The sequence below is a fragment of the Mesoplodon bidens genome (genome assembly GCF_964165515.1).
Source record: "Mesoplodon bidens genome assembly, chromosome: 5".
NCBI classification, from domain to species: domain Eukaryota; kingdom Metazoa; phylum Chordata; class Mammalia; order Artiodactyla; family Ziphiidae; genus Mesoplodon; species Mesoplodon bidens.
Window position 1 is genome coordinate 128,472,102 of NC_138161.1, and position 17,451 is coordinate 128,489,552.

Below are 17,451 nucleotides of genomic sequence, written 5' to 3' on the forward strand. Positions count from 1 at the left end.
AAGTTTCCCTTACATTACTGCAAAAAATGAGCGTAGCTACCTTTCAAAAGAATGTGACGGTCCTGGCAGAGTACTGAAATATTCTGAATGGCTACTTTTATAACGTATGCTTTTTCTGCATGTGTATCTTTCCCACCCTGAGATTATGGCTCACCCAGTTAAGGCTATTACATAATTGTGACCAAAATAGAAAGGGATTAGTGAAGAAGAAATGCTAAAGAAGACATATATTATTCAAAAATTAAAGATTAACACTTTGAATGTTTTGTACTTCTTGTCGCTACTTAACCAATGCAGAAATTCTGGGGCAGTTGTTTATTCAGAGAGGCAGAAGTAGGAGAAGTATGTCGATTTTCAAAAGCATTCCATTCATTGTTTGAGTTTTGAAATGGCACATGAAATGTAAATATGTACAAAAGGCTCAATTTGTTGAACTCTGTTCCCATTACCACCACTGCAATGGGTCTCATATCAATTTTAGTTCCCAGAAAGATGCTCTGAAGTTTTTAATAGAAGCATTATATAGCAATAAGAAGTGGACTACGTATTAACATGGATACAATATTACCCAAGTACTAAAAAAAAAAAAAAAAAAAAAAGGCCCATCTTTAGGGCCCTCTTGTTGATATTTCTGTTTATATTGCATTATATGAAGAAAAAGAAGTCTTTATGCCAGTACTTGCTAGTTATAAATCTCAACTGCCTCTCCATAATGTAAATTTCTTTTTCCAAAAATGACAAGACTCAGTGATGTTCCCTGTACCTGTAACCCATGCTCAGTAGAAGAAACTCTTAAAAACTCTGCAATACATTCAGATGATAGAAGCTAAGGGAGTGCCAATACTTTATTAGCAATTCCTTGAAACCTCAGCCTTTCCCCCCAGAGTAGAATTGGAAAGCATTCATAAGAACGTTTAAGGACTTCCCTGGTGGTGCAGTGGTTGGGAGTCCGCCTGCCGATGCAGGGGACACGGGTTCGTGCCCCGGTCCGGGAGGATCCCACGTGCCACGGAGCGGCTGGGCCCGTGAGCCATGGCCGCTGAGCCTGCGCATCCAGAGCCTGTGCTCCGCAACGGGAGAGGCCACAGCAGTGAGAGGCCCGAGTACAGCAAAAAAAAAAAAAAAAAAAAAAGAATGTTTAAAATGGGCTTCCCTATGAGCTGGGGAGGGAAGAGGACAGACACACCGATACGGCATGACTGAGGCGATTGTATGTTACTTCTGCTACCAGTTAGGATTGTCAGCGCTTCGCTGATCAAATCTGATTTTTCATCTCTGATGTGTACTCTGTTTTTCATCTTGAATTATGCTAAGGTCTTCGGTATAGGAAGTAGCACTGCGATAATGCCTGGCATATGTTTAGCAGAACGCTGCACACACAAAACCATGGCAGGCAGGAGCTAGATGCACCGAGGGTAAGGAAGCATGCAAAATTAAGCCCCCAAATATGGTCAGCTTTCCTCCCCAAAGTCTTCTGGAGCTTGAAGAAGCATTTTGGTTCCCCATGTGATTTTCAGGCAAGTTGTGTGAACGAAGTTTTCAAATGCAAATGACAAGGTCAAAAGAAGGAAGGTTTACAGGTATGAGGATCTGGAAGAAGAAATGGAAATGTGGGAAGAAGGTCAGGAATTTGAAGGGTAATGTCAGAAATCTGTGAAGGGAAGCTTAAGCAGTTACATAACACATCTGCTCGTAGCTGTGAAGACTTCACACTTCAAACTTGGGATCGTCATTATCCATTCTCGGAAAGGTTTACATTTCTCCAAGTAAGTTCACCTCTCTGTGTAATATTATGCTGTGAAGTTCCTTTAAAACTGATAAAGGAGACAGTGTTTAAAGGTGGGAGCTCCAAAAGGGAAAAGATATCTGTATGTGTATGGCTGATTCATTTTGTGTGCAGTGGAGGCTAACACAACATTGTAAAGCAACCATACTCCAATAAAAATTCATTTAAAAAATAAAAAAGTGGGAGCTCAAAAAGCAAAAAGATACATTCAGGTTGAAATCCCAGCCCTGCTACTTACCAGCCCTGTGACCTTGTGCATACAGTCTCTCATCAATAAAATGGGAAAAACTATACTATCTACCTGATAATGTGATTTAAGAGAATTCAAATGAAAATTTATGTAAAGCCAATACATAGCACCTAGAAAACACCAGTAGAGTGTAGTTGTTTTTCTTATTATAAGTTTACCTTGATTTGTTAGATGAAAGTTTTCTAGTCTCTCTCTACTCTGAGTTCATTTTGAAGGCCTAGGTTCATTGTTCTGGTAAGTAGGGCCTTTCTACAAAGGTCTCTGCCACTGCAGACTGCAGGACAAGGGCATTCTTGCCTGTGCCCTGTGACCCCTTCTCGGAATCAAGTATCCTAGTATTAATATTCCTGCTACCTGGGTGTGCTTCTCCACTACAAGAAAGCAGGCATGGCATTTTATTTCCAAAAACTTGACCTCAGACTAAATCACCCTCTGTGTGTTTGTGTGTGTGTAGAAAGAGAGTTACACATACGAGAGAGATGAATATACATACATATATATGGATATGAATATACATACATATATATATGGGGTATGTGTATATACAGAGAGATCCATACACATGCATACATAAAGGGCATATATGGAGATAAATCCCCATTCAAGATCTATGGAATACTTCATGTGAACTTGGCAGGATTAAATAAAAGTAAATTAGGCTCTAAACCAGAAAAAGTTCATTATTAATCTTTATTAACGATATCCACCTTCACCTTCTCCAGTAATCCAGATATTACTCCACCACAACCTCACCTTCCTTCCTTGCCCTTATTTTAGAGCCTGATTCATGTAATAAAGATTTCTTTCAGTTAGTGAGTTAATTTACCTATATACCTGTGTAATAATTTACATGTACAATATCAGATATGCTTAGTGGATACCTACGAAATACCATCAATGAAGTTTCTGCATTTCCAGCTCTAACTTTCAACTGTTAGGTCCCTGAACCAGAATCATTGGCCTTTTTCCAGAAAATTCTGTGCCCCCTTCTGTCCTACCATTTCCCCATAGTGTATCTAGTCATACACCTTCAAAGTCATAAACCCTGGACTGGATGCAGGTAGGCAGACAAAAGAACTGAACTGCAAGTGGGGAGCACCCATGACCCAGACAGATGCTCTTAGTATAGGAATTGAGGGTAGCACGGAGGTAGAAGAAGAATATTCCTCCACTCAGTTATGAGATTGGGACTTCGAGAATTATAAAAGCTGAAGATCTGAAAATGGTCAGGAATCGTTGTTACATTTTTTTCCCCTTTTAAAATTCTATTTGTACAGCCCTGATATGAAAAGACCCTTAATATTTTAAAGCTCGACTGTGTCCTCTAGACCTTTGTAAATTCCCAAACATAGATATGCCGCATTTCATCAGAGCTCCTGTTTATGTGAAGTCAGCAAGGACATACTGAGGCAGGTGGCCGACGAGGTGCCCTCTCCTGCTGAGGTATCAAGCCCACTTAAAGCACGTGACTTATATTTCCTCCCAAGAACCAACACAATCAATTACATGTCATGAATCTTTGGGATTGTTCCCAAATATTCAAACACTGCAAGAATATATAGGGTCTAGTGAAATCCAGTTGGCCCATAAAACAGTGTTCTAAGACCTGTGGCTCAAAGAACAGAGCATCGTACAGGGAGCTGTAGACCACCTAATTTCTGTTTTTACTTTTTACTTTTCTTGTTCATTTATGGAATGGCCTTGGTAAGCTGATTTATCACTCTTTATATAAGTTAATAATACCCTTTTTATCACTTTTCTTAGGCTACTGGAGACAAATGAGATACAGTCAAATCTATCTACAAAGCATGTATGTGTGTGTATGTGTGTGTATACATATATATATATATATATATGTATACACACACATACACCCCATACATATAGATAGCAAATATATATAATTTGTTTTCTATATAAATGTAATTATAAAATTATGAGAATCATATCTGCTCAGGAAACATACATGGAATACAAGGGTAGACTGGTACTTTAGCAAGATAAGTTTGAACTATTCAGAAATAAATGTTTTCTGTGACTTCTGATGAAAAGAGTAAAGTCATCTGTTAACCAAAAATGCAATGACAACAATTTTAAGAGACAAAGATGGTGTATGAGAAAGGAACACTTTCACAGAAAATCTGCAATAGTGGAGAATAATTAAAAAGAGTGACTAAACATATTTTAGTTCCTGACTATATGAAATCACAGCTTTGAAGGAGGAAATACACAGTATCATTTACTCTTTTCACATTTTAATTTTTAGAAGACACATTTAATATTACAAGTCTTCAGTGTAGACAATTTCTTTCTTTCCAAGGATCTGCTTTGTTAGCTTTCGTTTAATAACAGTTTTCACATTAAACACCAACTGCATTACTGTCTTGTGCTTGGTGCAGGGTTATGCTACTGCAGTGATATAAAAATAGCAAAGGCAAAAAAAAAATACACAGCAGACTGGAATAGCTTAAAGATTGAAGCTTTTGGATAAAGCTCTCTGAAATAATTATAATAGATACAGCACCTGATCCTTTGCTATAAAATAGATCTTCCTTCATTATATAATATTAAAATTACTTAGGGATTCATATTTCTTTCTCTCTAGACCTATAAACTATTAAAGTTATACTGGGTCTCAGAAGAGTTCAAAATCCAAGCTGCATTGGCCTGCTGTGTCTGTTTACTTAATCTATTTTTATAACACTGCAGTAGCCAAATCCAACTTACCAAATACCTGCTTCAAAAGTGTGCACCACATTGATTCAAGAGGTAAAATTTATGAGAAGCTAGCTGCAAACTATGTTTATTTCTAATAAATCAATCTACTCTATACTATTCAATTCAAGGCCATAAGGAACCACAGATACACTGCTTTAGAAGTCTGAAACATGGCCCAAAAGGATTTAAATTTTTTTGCAAACTGTTTGTTCGGCCAGGTGAGATAGTTGCCTACTTCACCTGTGTGAAATAACACAAGTTGCTATTCTTAGTTTGCAAATCTGAGTGTCTGTACCAATCCTCGGCAGGTTTTTTAACACCTAGCTGGGTGTTGGGACAGATGTATCATCTCTACGGCAACCTACTACACAAGTATATTAGAGCTAAATTATTTAATAAAATAAATCCTCGAGCTTGAACATCTTTCATGCCAAAGAACAATGCCAAATCTAACTTTTACTCTGTGAAGCATTTCTAACCATTCAATGTACCCAAGAAAAATAAGCTTGAGAGTACTGACAGAATGGGATTTGCCAATTAAAAGTTGTTGCCATAGAAACAGGCTTTAATATGTTCTATGAAAAAAATGAACATGTTATGCTTTCTCTTGAGTCATTTACATTTGAACATAAAATGTGAAAAACACAATTACAGAGAAGGGTGTAGCTCCCTAAGGGAGCACCAAACGTATTCTCTTGTTCGTGAAAAAATAAAAGTTCCTCTTCTTAACCAAAAATGAACACACACTCTGTTTTCTTGAATTTTTCATAGGGTATTTGACTAATATATCACTTCAGTGTGCGGGGTGATTTTTTTTCTAGAACTGTGCCTTTTTTTTTTTTTTTCCAAAGTACTCTACTAGATTTATATTTTCTGAAAGTCTTCAAACACTGTGCTCTTTGAAAAATAACTTTAAAAATATCTTTTGAACTACTCAAGGGGAAGATCATGACAAAGGATCCTTTGACATTCTAAAGACTCTAAATACCACATGCTAAAAAGTATTTTAAGTACATCATTGAATGTTCCTGACTGTTTACTCAAGGGATTAATATGGGTTAGACTCTAGCCAGATGACCATAACCAGCCACAGGATATAAAATAGCGAACTACTCTATCACTTTTATTACTGTTTTACTAACATAGCCCATGACAAGAATTCAGGACATAGCGCTATTAGTCTTCAGGTGGTGACCCACAAGATAAATATTAATGTTTTGTAGAAATTCTATCATGCAGTTCCCAGACTGTACCGATTTCAATAACACCCTAAAAAGCGAATGACACATTTAAAATTTGTTTTTTGAAAGGATCAATCTATTATGATGTGACTTGATTCATTATATATAAAAGGAAATCATCCTATGACTGATGAAAATTTTAAAGTATATATACCTTCATCAGTTGAGGGTAGAATGATCTGCTATGTGGAAAAGACACTGAATAGAATACTTAATTAATACATTAATATTGTGTACCATTGATTATCCAGAATTAGTATGATTAGATACCATTGAAGTCGATGAAGATTTTAATCTAGTATACTTAAGAGGAAAGAAAGGAGTTGTTAAGAAAGAGGACGATATTTTAATTATAGAAGAACTGAACTGAAACATTAAAAAGTATATGAGAGTACCAATCCTCTACATTCCCTTATTCCTCCCCTGTGGGCATTCTCTCTGCCCTCAAAGAGGACTAGAGCACCTTGCTTATTTAAGGCCACAATGTCTCCTAAAGAACTTAACTTTAAAAAGGTCTAAATACAAGAAGGAGATATATTCTCGAAAAAAAAGCATATATATAAAAATATCTTACAATTCATTTTTTAAAAACCTTAAGCTATTTGTCTTTCAAACTGCAACAAAGATGCAAATCACATCTCAAACTAAGTATTGTTACCAAATAGAGTTCTCTTTCTGTGATTTCTACTACAGATGTGCAACCTCTCTTGCATTACCTAAAAAGTATAAATAATCCTGAAAACTACACCATCGTTATTTGATCTTCCTTTCAGGCCTGAAGAGTAAATAATAATTATCCAAACAAGTCCTACGAGGACATGCCCACTAAAGAATTAAATCTGCCAGATAAACAACTGGCCAACTGTGGACAACAGCTTATCTTAATGGTACAAAGTTTGGAATTATAATAAACTCCTGACAGCATTGGTTTATACAATTAGACATTTCCAAAGCAACACAAAAGAATGTCTGTTTGATCAAGCAAGAATGTCCATTGCAGATTTAGATTTCAAGTTTCAAAATCAAACGTTGGAAAGCAAACATCATAACGAACTCCACACCTGCCAGCGAACGTGGCAAATGACTTGCTTCGGTGCCCTTCTGATTTGGTTCAACAACTAGCACGGTATCAGGCTGCCTGAAAGGATGCTAAATTACTATGACTGTAATCTATTTGTTGTTTAGTTTCTTTTTCTAAAATATGTTGTTCAGAGAGTAATGTTATGACGTTTTATGGTTTTTAAATTGACAATGAGATGTTTTCAAAAAATGTAACTTTAAAAAATCAATTTGAATTCAGTTTGGATTCTTTTCAAGCTGTACATTTCATTTGCAGTAATTTTTCTATGATTCTCTAGCCAGGCAAAAACCCAGCAGCAATATTCTCTGGGGATAAAGGGTTATTTTATATATGAAAAAAACTTTTTAAAAGTTTTTAATATGCCCTAAAAATGGATAAAAAGTATAATGATTAGTAGCTTCTCCAAGAAGTATTTCCTCTAGGCAGAGTTTGCTATAGCCTAACTCCATCTACCACCCTCTCCCAAATGTATCTTATCTTAAAATAAAACATTATAAACTTCTGTTGTACACTAAGCATATGGGGTCTGTAATCATTCAAATACAAATTATTTAAATTTTACCTTTTGAAAAGTAACATGGAAATGTTAGTAACTTTGTTACCGAAATAACAGGTTGCAAAGTCAAACTCTCATTTAATCTAAATATATAATAAATCTAATAAACAGTAAATCTCAAACTCCCTTTAACTGTACAGATTTTACTTAGAGGCTAGAGATCTGCTGAATGCCCATTACATACAAAGGGAACCTGAGGCGAGTGAAGGTGAAATCACTAATTCTCTTAGTCACAGATTAAAGGTACACTCTCCAAATTCATCATTTTTGTTAGGTGTTATTTTTCCAACATGACAGCAACACAGTTTTCAAGGCCAAAGGACCCTGAAATACACCACAACACATCTACATTCTGAAAAGTGCTCATGTCGCAGCCTCAGTGTCAATGCAATGCAGAACTGCCCAGAGGATTCCTCCAAAAACAACCGGAATAGGATCACTTGGGAATTAGCTCCATGGCAGCTATTCCACAGGGATAACAAACCTTTGTTGATCTTCTTACAATGGCTCCTTTACACCAGCTCCTCTAATCTAATTTAATGTATTCTCTATTCATGAAACAGTATTTCTCTATAACCAAAGTTTTCAGATCTTTGCTATTTTCAGAATACTTTCTGGCTCTGTACAGGGCATATAAACAGCTCTTAAGCTGTGGAGGCTCAGAGACATCCCTGTATGCTATGGGCTCACTCTTCAGGAAACCGCACATGAAGAATTAACATAAAATATTAGGGCCTCTGAATGCCCCCATTGAAACTGTGACCTCCTTCAGGAGTTCTGTGAACTCGGTAAGACTTCCCGGTTTAAGGTAGAATTCCAGGCTCCACCCGTTGTAATAGCTGTTACAGACTACAGAAAATAGGACTCATCTAAGCACACAAAAGCAAGTCCCTGTGCACAAAATCGTTCTCTGCAAGCTGTCTGATGGAGAGGCTTTTAGTGGGTAATAGAAGGAGATTCTAGAGAAATTTTGGTAGAAACTTCTATCAAAGCAAAATGCTAATAACACCTTAGAGGACAGCCCTTGTCTCCTGGGCCCCTTGAGTCCAGAGGTGGGATCAGGTAGGTCTTCCCTCTTCCTAGCTGTGAGACTGGAAGGATGGCCCCACTCTCTCTCAGGTGAGAACCGCTCCTTGAAAGAGATGTTAACGGGAGACCAATAATACGTGGAAACACCCTGATTAAGTATGGAATGGGAATGATAAACAAAGTAAAGCAGCATTATGGAACAAAGAATGCTATGACAAAAAAACCCTGAAACCCAAAAAAACAAATCACCACCACCACCACCACCAAAATAGCAACAAAAAAACAAACAAAATGAAGTTGCAGAAAGTGTTAGGATAACAAAAACTGAACTTAAAAGGTAAGAAAAATAAGCGATCACCCCTGCCCGATGTAATAAGAAGAGAGAACAGAAGGACACCTATCCAACTCCTACTTACATTCTGTCATTAAGGACAAGTATCTTTATTTTTTTTTATTTTTTTGGTCTCAGCATACAGCTTGCAGGATCTTAGTTCCCAGACCAGGGACTGAACCTGGGGCCAGGGCAGTGAAAACACCGAGTCCTAACCACTGGACCACCAGGAAATTCCCAAGTATCTCTAAACTGAAAAATATGAAAGCTATAACGCACTCTGCCTTCTTGCCTGGGATACATACCCGGTAACATTCATGGACAGGAGAAGTACTAGAAAAATGAAAAAGAGCCTCTAGAAAAACACATTTTCCCATTTATTTTGTATTTCCAAAGTTTTATTTTCTGTTTCACATTTCAAATTACTTGAAGCTTTAGGGAAAGGGCAGGATAAGTCTTATTTTCATTATCTCTCTAGTTCCTCTTACTAACACAATGTATGACTTCTCCAGCTTTTGTGCCTTCTTAAAAATGTTATGTGGCCTAACATACAGCAAGGGACAAAGATTCTATCATAGATTCATAATGTCCTCATACTTATGAGTCTCCATTATGATTCTAGGAAAGAAAAATGTTTCTTTTCCCTTAATCAGTCATTGTCTGAGAGGCATTCCACTTAACTACTGCATAAGACAAACAGGGTAAGAGTAATCAGCTAGTTTGCCATTTGACTCTTACTATTGCCAAGTGGGTTTAAAGGCAAACTGTTTCATACTTACATCTGCTTACTTGATTCAACATTACCACCTCTGCTTACTAAACAAGTCTAAATATACCCTCCTTGGGGTAACTAAGGAGTGTGTTATGACTTAGTGTAACTGTAACTTAGTTACACTAAGGTTGTTTCTAAATCAATTGACAAATACCCCAAACACCTAATATGTCCCTGGCCTCAAAAAATATGATCCCTGTACTGAAGCAGGTTAGGGTGTCCAAAAAAACAGTTAAAAAACAAAGTAATAAGTCAATCAAACAATTATTTGATATCAAATAACTAACCCATTCAAACTCTTTGACTGGGTTGATTATGTTGAAACAAAGTTAAGCATTTTAGAGGAACGCAAATTTTAGTCTTTTCTCACCCTACTGAGTTACAATGCTAAACTAGATAACATTTAACCAGAGAAGTAAAAAACACACCTTTTATAGAACAACTTGTGAAAATGAACATATGTGAATAGAAAGAATAATTATTTGTATATTAAATTAAGACCAACTTTCATAAAAATATGGGTGTGGGAAAGTAAAATAAAATTAAATTTTGCTACACTATACTACATTGCCTCTGAAGTGAATTTTCTGATAAGTGATTTTCTAGTAAACAACACTGAACATATTTCCCTATTCTGCTATAATATTTCAATAAGTAACCAATCAAATGTCTTCATCTTTTCATGTTGTATTAAAATTCAAATATCAAACTATAAACAGGAATTTTTCTTAAGAAAATAGTGTGCATTTATGGGTAGAATTTGTTTTTATTTTTATTTTCTAACAAGTTAGGATACATACTAACACAATATGCCCTGGGCTTTTTCTATGTCCAGCCTGAAGTTTAGGGTATATATAAAGTACATAGTTATAGTAAGGAAAATTATAAACTTCTGTTACCTTCACATATAACCATATTTGTACACACTTCCCCAAATCCAGATATGTTTATCTTTCAATCCCAGCTTTGTTACAAATAATTCTGAATATGGGCAGAATTTATGTCTTTTACTTAATTGTAATATAAGAATAAAACTCGTTATAATAAAAACATCTATTATAAAATCTTTGTTTGGGGAAAGATGTGTATGATTTTTGCCATTCGGATTTGTCCAAAAACAAGGAATTATTTTCTGACACAAAGCCAGATTATTCTATCTCACCCCCCGGGCTTGTTTTATTTACTGTGTACTTCTCAAATTCTATGGTATAAGAACTTGCCATATTTAAAAAAATCTTAACTTGTACTTGGCTTATGACTTTCTTGAGCATTCAGAGTTTTCCTGTATAATGCCAAAAACATGGGAAAAAACAGTAACCCAATGCTTAGAGAAATATGCAGTGGAATATAGACACATTTAAAGCACATCAACACTCATAGATTATTAAAAACTAAACCCAATGCAGGAAAATGTGTAAAAGCCATATTAAAATATAGCATTTGAAAATGTAAATGTAAATGAAAAGTTCCATATGAAGGGCTTAACATAATGTACTAAGGTATCAGAAATATTACTTATTCAAGCTCACAATACTCAGGATATATTTAGCCAAGCCTTTGGGGACAAGGATGATAAGGCAAAAGCTATAAAACCTCTTGCAAAACCTCTTTAGAGGCTTATACCTAGTAATCGATTAATAATCTGAATGTTCTTTCATCCATGTTCTTGTTTTCCTGTCCATTGCCCTTATCTTCTCTTTCTCTCCTTTCTATCTGGCTCAGTGCCAGTTAGTTAGACTTGAAGACCTGAAGAGTTCATACAAGAAAAGTGTCTGACTTGAGCAATTTGGAAGGTAAGGAGAGTGTCAGATTCTTAAATTATCCCATTTCTTTCTTCCTTCCTCTAATAATTTCAGGCACTGTATTTTAGGCATTCAAGGACCCAATATGTTCTACAACTGTTAATTGGTGAATTATGTGGGCACTTCCTATTTTTATACTTTCTGACGCATCTTTTAAACTTCAGATCTGTAACAAAAGGAGACCTCTCAACCACAGAAAACATAGTAAGAGATGAATAGTGAAGGAAAATTTCTTGATCTCAAGGTTATAGAGCCTGAAATGTACGACTGAACAATAGTATAAAAATCTTCATACCTAAATATCTTTAAGAAGAGACCTTTGTGGTTTAGAATATAAACTCATCCAGGCTGGGAATAGTTGTGGTTTTAAGCTGTTTTACTTTTAGACATTATACCTCTTGTGAAGGTCTTTAATTGCCTTCTAGTCTAAGCATCCTATGTCATTAGCCTCGTGTATCTCAAGGAAATTGGAGTCCTTCACCAATTCAGGTGGAGCAGAGGCAGGGTACTTTAAACCATCTTCATCTGAACTTTGACCAAAAAAAAAAGAAAGAAAGAAAGAAAGAAAAAGCCAAAATAAAATAAATTTTAAAAACTACAAAACAATCAGAAAACAAAATAAACAAAAAAACCCCAACAACCTTACTACAACCTCCTGCTTCTTCTCTGCTTATTTGTAGCAATTATTAAAATGTCATTTAGAAAATCTGTGTTCCAGTAAATTTAATGAAGACAATTCTGAGCAATCTGGAATGATCCCAGGAAAGGAAACTACATCTTGCCAAAAATATAAAGTACAATCAAAACAATAGTTTGAAAGAAAAGCTGAAATGATTTTAATATTTAAGCCTCCAAGAAAAGCTACTAAGCATCCTCAGTTGGTTTCTATGCAAGGCAACATGCTGTAATTACCCAATATTAATGATTATTAGTTGGCAAAAAATGAGATATTCTGATAAAAGTTTTCAGAAATAACCATATTCGCAGTTAGGAGAGAGCTACATGTATAGGAATTCCTGCTTAAGTGTTCTGTCAATTTGCGATGGTCATCGATGAAAAACTCAAGGTTAATTCTCAGAAATGTCAGTGGCAACCTCCCATCCTAGTTTTTATATTTAATTGCTACTGTTTCCAACCTAGTTTTAAGTTATTCAGCATGTGTTCAACATGCAGGATAATCATATTATAAATCAAAAGAAGAGTTGATATTCAGTCTACTACAAACACACAGTTTTAAAACTACTCAAACAATGATGTAACATAATATACTGGGTATGAGTTCTTGATATAATTGGAATTATAAGAAGATTCCAAATTTTTCAAAGAACAAATCTTTCATAGGAAAAAGCAATGATATAGGCACATTTTACAACAACAGTTTTGAAAAAAACTGTCTAGTTATTATATAAATATCAGGAAGGCATATGCTATTAAATATTTATATAAATTTGGAGAGGTAACAGCATTAAAAACAAGCATTATATTATACCTATTTCCTAGTAGTAAAATGTGAGTTTAGCTATCATAAAACAGAACAATTAAAACTGATAAATATTATAGGCACACGTGCACTCCTACATCTCATTTGGATAGCAAGAACAGATGAAATATTCTTTTTTTTTTTTTTGCGGTACGCGGGCCTCTCACCGCTGTGGCCTCTCCTGTTGAGGAGCACAGGCTCTGGACGCACAGGCTCAGCGGCCATGGCTCACGGGCCCAGCCGCTCCGCGGCATGTGGGATCCCCCCGGACCGGGGCAAGAACCCGTATCCCCTGCATCGGCAGGCGGACTTTCAACCACTGCGCCACCAGGGAAGCCCAGATGAAATATTCTTAAAACACTCTGTCCTGGTTCCCAGAATTTGACAGCTCTATGTTTTATCAAACAATTCACTAATGTGATAGCTCTGATTTTAAAAGAAATTTAAGGCACTATAGAAGATACTTAATTCACTCAATGTTAAATAATTCTAAACAAGTAACTGCCCAAAATTCTGAATCATGAATGTGACCTCAAAATATATTGATGTATATCAGAGCATACATTTTATTTCCATCAACAATTTGTCTTTGGACACATAATGACAACTAACATTTATCATCATATAATGTGTGCTAAGCACCGTTCTAAGTGCTTTGTATGTATTCACTCTTTTAAGCCCTTACAGTCTTATTCAGTAGGCACTATTAATATCCCCAAATAAAAGATGAGGACACTGAAACACAAACAGGTTAAGTAATGAGCTAATAGTCATGTGGCTGATAAGTGGAGGTGTCAGGGTTTGCACTTCTTAGCTTGGGCTCTCTAACCACTCTGCCAGCTACAGTGTGTCTTCTACACTAGCTACAAGTTCCAGTCTCTGCAGATGGTCTCTTGCCATCATCGAGCAGGAGAGGAGTATGTACTTTTAAATCAACCCGGATTCAAAGGCCCACATAAAAACAAAGACCTGGCCAATCTAATGTTTAAAAGCATCATATCTGAGCATAATTCTATTAAAAATAGTAAAATGTCATCTTAGCAAAAAAAGGAAGACACCTTTGAAGAAAGGAATGAGTATAACCATTATTAATAGCTTCTTACTCACAACACAAACCTTTCAACTACCTGGCAGAGACTCACTGTTATTGCTGTATTTTTCTCACTGCCATGGCTTTGGGGTTTCGTATTAAAGTAGCAGGAGGTTGGCATGTGAATCACCCACCACAACCCCTACCCCAAATCACATTCTGAGTATGAGGAAAGAGAGGAAAAGGGAAGGCAAGAGAAAAGAGGAAGTGAGGAAAAGGGAAACACAACCAGGAGAAAATGGGGAACCGAGCTGGCATGCAGACCCCGAGGTGAAACAGCAGGATCGGAGTTCTCCAAGAAGACATGCGTGTCTTTCTGGCATGTGTGTATTTCAAATCTCTAGGGCTGCACCGCTCAGATCATCTGCTAAGAGATGTAATTGGAACAAACCACATGAAGTTTCTGTTGTGAAGTATTCCTCACAACACGCTCTTATTCCTAAAAACACACCATTTGCCAACAAAGTGTTATTTTAGATTCCTTGGGTTTTGGCTCTCCTCTCAGCTAGATCTAATATATGATCATCTACATAACAATTTGACAAATGGTAAGTATCCAACAACTATTAGTCAGCAAGTCTTATCTACCATAAACATTTCATTCTGCTTCTAAAACAGCTTCATATTTCAGGTGTGAACCACAAATAACAACAGCACTTTCAAAGACTCTCCAATTTAAGAGATTCCAGCTGAAAAGCTAGAACTGTATCACTGTATTAAACGAAAGATTGCAACAGTAGAGATAACTAAAGTGCAGTTCAATTTATATGCCTTCAAGACAATATGTGAGAATATTTTCTAAGACATCCGAGTCAAATATTTGTATGTATCTGAACAGTTTAACAGAAGAGTCCTACGGAAAAAAAAACCCCTATACTCTTAGTTTTAAATATTTCAGTCATTAATTTAAAAATTATTTCTGAAATTTAAAAAACTTTTGTAAAATGTAATTCATATTACACTTCAACCTATTCATCTATAAATATGTTGATGTGTCCTGTAGCAAGAATATAAAAATATGTAGAAATTCCTCTAGGAAACAAAGGGTTGATATCTAAATTTAGATTTTCTCAAGTCTAAAGGGAAATAAATGTGGCTAACATTGCATTGCAAATACTTCTTACCCTTGTTAAAATTATACCATAGTATTAACTCGTAGGAAAATACTCCTTTCAGCATTTGAGAACTACATGGAAATTTGAGTACTAGGTCTCTATTATTATAATTATTATTTATTTTTACGAATTCATTACCCAGGATGTTGTAAATATTTATATGCATAATTCAGCGGTAATCAGTGGTGTTTATCTTGACTAACTGATAATCTACAGACTGCAGTGCATTTATGATTTCAATGGAATTAATCTTCAATTCTCTACACTTCATTGTGAGAAGAGCTATAAACAGATTGCCAAGAGGAGGCTTTTAGCATCGAAGCTTTACTTGAGGAAGAAAAGCAATTCCTTTGGGAGCAAACCCATCTTTCTTCACTGCAGAGTACAGCTACTCTAAAAAGGAGCTAATAACCTCAACTCCTTATAATATACATATTTAAAAGATATTTTCTTTGTCCAAGATATAAGAATAATAGACATGTTCCAAGAAATAACAGGATGAAGTCAATTCTACTTTGTCCAAGGGAAAGAGGATGACTCCCACTTCACAAGTCCTCTTTTGACCTAACAGAACACAAAGGATCTGTGGGCAGTGGGCAGGAGATGATGGGGTGGCAATCTGCCTTGCTAACAGTTCCAACATCCCTGAAGCCCTCCTCTATTTTCCCAATTGTTTTTCCATGTTCAAATACACACCGAACACTTCATTCTTGTTTGGTAAATTTTATGTAGATTATTCCACAAGGAATACATCAATTTCACTTTCCTGGCAATCACACCCCGCCCGTTTTCAGCTGGCTTCCTCTGACTCCAATTTGACACCCTGGATTGAATGGTCATGCCTCGTAAGGGAAATGCCAAGGCAAATCTGTCAGCTCTATGGGTTAAAGCCACTGTAGTGTGGCTACTTAATGATTTATAATAGAGCTGGGAAGTAGTCACTTGCAGTGCTGCTGGGAGATGCTGGTGGCTGACACCGATCACAGAAAGTGGTACAGATGTTTTCCAGCTGAAGATGCCTCAGAGCATTTTGTTTTCATCAGATCACTGCATAGACCCATTATCCAAAAATTGAAAGTGACTCTTCTCTATCCAACCCTCTCCTCTCACTCACACACACACACACACACACACACACAAAACTCTAAAACTAAACATGTCTTTCATTGGACAAATATTGGATAATTTTCAAATAATAAATCACTGTACATAGTAAATTTAAAATAAAAGCTGATTTTATAAGTGCTCTTTCTATAGCTGAGCTATTCTTCTCTAATTTACAGTTATCTTTAAACTTAAATGTTTCTACAGAAGAAGAGATATAAGAGATCCTCATCTTTTAAAGTCTTTATATGTAAAAGATTAAAGCATTTACACAAAAAATGATATGCCATTTAGAATTTGCTTTAAAACATTAGAGCCCACTGCCTATCCCCCCTCCAAAAGCGGAAGGATAGAAGCAACAAGATTAAAAAATATTGAAAATTGTTGACACAAAGATTACAGTATATTATTCTCTCCACTTCTGTATGTGTTTGAAAATCTTCACTTAAAAAACTTACTTAGAAATAAACATGGAGTTTTGCATTAAATCACCACTTTTCCTAAATCAACCAGATCATTTTAGTATCATTTTAGTCCATCTTTGCTACCTCAAAATATTAATGTCTAATCATCTGCAAACTATTACTTGACCATTAATTAAGGACAAATGCTATGACCTGTAAAGAAAATCTGTCTTAATTCACTATCCAAAATAACTGACATTACTAAGCAATTATTTTGATGTTCCTCATTTTCATAAGGAATGGTAAAACAACAAAGGATGACTGACATTCAAAAGCTTGCTCACCTTCCTACTTGGCTGTGATATTTGTTTCTTTATTATACCTACATATTTAAATTTCAGTCTTGCACCTGTCATAATCTATCCTCCCAAAGCATCGGATTGCTACATTTCCAAAATATAATAATAAACTGAAAGATTCTTTCATTAATCTTCCAACATGGACCACTTAAAAGTAAGTGAAGCATTATAGCCTAATTCAGTTAAATTTTCCATAGCATCTACATTCAAATGGAAATGTATCTGCCAGCTTATTAGGTGCTGAGGATGTTACATTATACTCTGCAGAGCTTGGCAAGATGACTCACACAGCAAAATAAGAAGAAAAATGGATTGAAACGGAATAAAATTAAG

The 17,451-nt window shown here is 35.8% G+C and overlaps 1 protein-coding gene across 19 annotated transcripts in view; it reads right to left on the reverse strand.

Moving 5' to 3' along the window:
- The window catches only part of MBNL1 (muscleblind like splicing regulator 1), a 177,758-nt gene that overhangs the window by 62,988 nt on the left and 97,319 nt on the right, over positions 1-17,451 (reverse strand). The gene's annotated exons all lie outside the window — the stretch shown is intronic.